Source organism: Belonocnema kinseyi, chromosome 4, assembly GCF_010883055.1.
Source record: "Belonocnema kinseyi isolate 2016_QV_RU_SX_M_011 chromosome 4, B_treatae_v1, whole genome shotgun sequence".
NCBI classification, from domain to species: domain Eukaryota; kingdom Metazoa; phylum Arthropoda; class Insecta; order Hymenoptera; family Cynipidae; genus Belonocnema; species Belonocnema kinseyi.
This window is the reverse complement of record NC_046660.1, coordinates 30552517-30557055: the sequence shown is the minus strand read 5'-3', so window position 1 is coordinate 30557055 and position 4539 is coordinate 30552517.

The following is a 4539-nucleotide window of genomic DNA, read 5'->3' as shown; positions in this document are numbered from 1 at the left end:
ATAAAAAATTTAATTCTCTTTTAAATGGTTAAGTTTTTAAGGAAAAATGACACATTTTTCCAAATAATTTTAATTTTTAAGAAAAAATTAACTTTTTACCTGAGCAGTAAATTTTTTAGCCTCATTGTTCAGATTTCAAATGCTTAAAAAACTATATTAAACATATTTAAAGCTTAAGAAATGGGTGTTATCGAATAAAACATATCTTTAGAAAGGTAAATTACTTATTACATATCCTATTAGAATGAATATTATAAGAAGTTCCAAGTTGTAAATACGAGAATGTATGGGTTATCGGCAAGTCAGAAATCTGGCTGCTTCAATTATCGGCACTTTGATGTGTGAGTGATTGGCAATGGCGTTTAGGAAGAAACATTTTTCCTGAGAACGAAGAACATAACATTATGGAACATAACATTATGGAAATAATTAGAAGAGAACGGGCTAAGATATAATTTGGAAATTGGGTTCGTAACTTCTAACATCGATGCATCGTTTTGTGACAATGTAATTTCTACTTTCTATAAAGTCCTCGACAAAGATGACATTCAAATAATTCAAAAAATTAGTTCCATATAAGAATCGATACACAAATCAAAATTTTTTAGTGAATCGTGTATATTTGAAAAGAATCAAAGAACGAAGTTTGTATGCACATCATACCTGATATGTTTTTAGAAGGTGATAACAATAAAAATAATAAAAAATTCATAATTGCGTGATGTTGAGTAACCAAGATATGAAAATCAGACGACAATCATACCAGCCAATGAAGAATATTTACCTAATTTCGTAATGACTGATTGTAAATTGAACTCTATTTTTAGGTATTGAAAAATTGCGAAATAAGAAATCTCGTGTGAATAACTCTAACGTTAAAAAATAATAATTCTGTTTGCAAAATATTCAATACTTATTTAAATGATATTTAATATTATGTGATATATTTAAAATAAGAAGCAAGCAACGATATTATGAGTTCGATAAAACTGAATAAATATATTGTTAAGTATTATTACTTTCGGTGCTAAGCTGTAGTTTTATAGCTTCAATGCTGGAGTAAGCAAACCGACGGAGATTAAACCCATTTTTTTTTTAAATTAGGATAATTATTTTTTCAGTTAATTTATAATAATAAAAAGAAATTGGTAACCTTTCATATAATAATTTTTATTTTAAATCAAAATTTGATTTTAATTTTTAGAATATATCCCTAAAAAATATGTGATGCTGAAAGAGTGGGGGGACTGGTTGGCGCGATTGAAATCTAAAATGTATGATATCCACAAAATAAATAAAGTTAGTTTTCAGAACATGAAAGAAAGGATAATTACCTCAGATGATTTATAATTTAAGACTGGTGCTATTCTACAACTGTGAGAATATTTACCAAAGAGATTTAAAATTCGATAGTGATGAAACAGTCGTAAATTCAGTGTATTTATACATTTAAAGAAAAGTACAAAAGAATTTGCCAATTAGACCAAAGTACTGTCTTTTTGTGAATTTCTTCGAGAGTGTTTCAAAAAAAGTATCAAACTAGCAAAAATATTTTCGGTAAGCTGAAACACTTCGTTTTGAATTTCAGAAAGAATTTTGTGAGATCATCAAGGTGAATTTGTCTATTGAGTAGAGCATTTATTTTCAACTTCCATGTCCGCGTTTTTATCTGCGTAAACAAAGCATTTGATACAATAGTTGTACAATAGTTTTTATGGTTGCAAATAATTTTAAGAATCAATTAAAATTAGTTCTAAATTATATTATACTTTGAACAATGATTATTAGAAATTTAAGCTTAGATGGAAAGTTTTAAAAAAAATTCTACTAATATCATTTTTTGCACTCAAGAAATCAAGAAAATACTTGAGATTCACAATTTTTAAGTTTTTACTAGATAATTTTATGGATTCAAATTTTAAAAAATTATCGGTATTAAAAAAAATGAAACTGGAGTCAATTCAAACACAGCGCATTGCAAAACAAAATAGTAGGGATACGAGTTTCTTACAGTCTCTGCGCCGCTCATTTTAACTATCATAATAGCGATGCAACAATTCTTTCAAAACATTTTTGATTGGGGGTTTAGCACTCTTCACATTAATGATTATTCTTTAGTAAAAATGGTAATGTTAGACCTTAAAAAATTAAGGTAATAACAAAATTTTGAATTTTCTTTGAGGGAAAAATTGGAATATTTCTTGCTTATTTATGAAAATGAGCTTTAATAGATTTTTGAGAATATATCATCGGATTTGGCGATTTTTAACTTTTTTATTATGAGTAACAAAAATGTTTTCGCTTCAACTTTCGATAGGATTTTTCAAGCGCTTTTTATTGGCTGTGACCATATTTTGGAAAAAGAAATACGTAATTTATGGCCTAACAGGTTTTTTAAATTCGACTTAGATCTGATAGATTAGATTTTTTGAGTCGATAGGTTTGAGAAATAATGCTATAATAAATTAGATGTCTTGTTGAAAATTACAAATTACATGAAAAATTAACTTGAATAGTAATACGAAAATCATCATCCAATTATTGAAATTTTTTCACTTTTTCTGATGTACCAATTTTATTGTTTACAGATGTATAAGTTTATACTTTTCCTTGGAATGTGCTTAGCGTTCACGTCAGGCAGTAAGAGGCCAGAAAAGTCTCCAGCGAAGCATCCAGTAGCTGATAATGAAAAATGCAGAAGGCGGTTGTCCTTGGGTCGCTCCGTGTTCTTAGGGTCCACGAGGCTTTTGCTGGATCGCCGCATTGATTCCTTTACAGACTGTAACCACCTATCTCACGGTTGTGAGACGTGGTTATGGCTGAAATTTTACCGCGATTTCGCTGGAAGCGGGTGTAATTTTTCAGATTAGCACCCGCTCCCGGCGAAATCCTGCGGTTGTCCTTATGACAAATTTTTAATTATATATAATGTTGAGGGCCTTTCATTAAGTACGTCATGCTATTTTGCAACAAGTTTCCACTCTTTCGATTGTTTCATCGCAGAGCACTGCATACAGCTTTCATATATTAAAAAAAATCTTAAACCACAACGGTTGAATTTTCAACAAAACATTTATTTTCAATTAAATTGTTAAATTTTAAAGCAAAGATTTCACACAAAAGAGATAAATCGTGACGTAAAAGAATACATTTTTGACCTAGTAGCTGAATTTTCAATCAAGAAGAATAATTTTCTACGAAAAAAGTATGGTTAAATTTTAAGTTTAAAACATGAATTTAAAAAAAATTATGGTTTTGAACAAAATGGTTACATTTTTAAGCAATAAAAGGGATAATCAACCAATGAAATATATTTTTAACGAAGTAGTTTAATTTTCCACAATAAAGTGGATTTTCGATCAAGAAGAATAATTTTTAATCAGAAAATATGAACCTACAACAAATTAGATATATTTTCAACCAATTATTAAAAAATTAAGCTATACAAAATACATTTGTAACGAATAATGGAATAATATATTTATTCCCTTCTCGATGATTTATTAAGTTGAAAAAGAGATATTTCGGGTTCCAATCCTGCATACAATTACGAATTTTTGCTCAATTTTACGATTTTTTTTACGAATTACTGCTCACTCATTGAGGGCTAACCTGCCACTAAAGTATCAGGTTATGTTGTTCTTTTGTATACTCTCTACGAGGCCTATGATTAGTCAGACCGCTCCACCGTGGAGATTGTTCGCACTTGATTGGCCAATGAAGTCTTTTATTTAAATACGGGATCAAGTTTGACCAGTCTCCACGGAGGGTTGTTCTGGACAATCGCAAACATCGTAGAGAGTACACATAAGAATAACATAACCTGATACTTTAGTTTCAGGTTAGCCCTGGAGAAGTTTTATACAGGATTGGAACCCAAAATATCTCTTTTTTATAATAATGGAGTAGTTAAGTTTGCATTAAAAAAAAAAAGTAATTTCGAACAAAACAACACATATTTTCCACAAAAGCGTTACCTTTTTAACGAAAGAGATAGATCTTCAACTAATAAAATGAATTGTTGAGAAAGTAATTTGAACTTCAACCAAAATTTTAAATTGGCAGTCAAAGAGATTAGTTTAAAAAAATAAATACAATAAAAAAATCTCAAAAAATTCCGACCAAATAAATGAACTTTCTATCGAAAGGACCACTTCTTAATTAAAGGTACGAAATTTTAACTAAAAATGGAATTGTTAAATTTGCAGATAAAAAAAAAAAGATTTTTCACCAAAAAAGAAAATTTTTAACAAAATAGTTACATTTTCCAACAGACATGGACCTTCCACTAATAAAATTAAATTTTAATGTAGAAGATTAAATTTTAATAACGCATTTGAATTGCAAATCAGAAATATTCTTTTGTTCACAAAAAGTACGAACTTATAATTTAATCATCTAAATTTACTTCAAAATAGTTAAAATTTCGACTAAAATCGAGCAAGTTTTAACTAACGATAACCTATTGAAATTTTGAGTTGAAAAAGTTGACTTTCAACAACAACAAAAAACCATTTTTTATGACAAAGTTAGATTTTC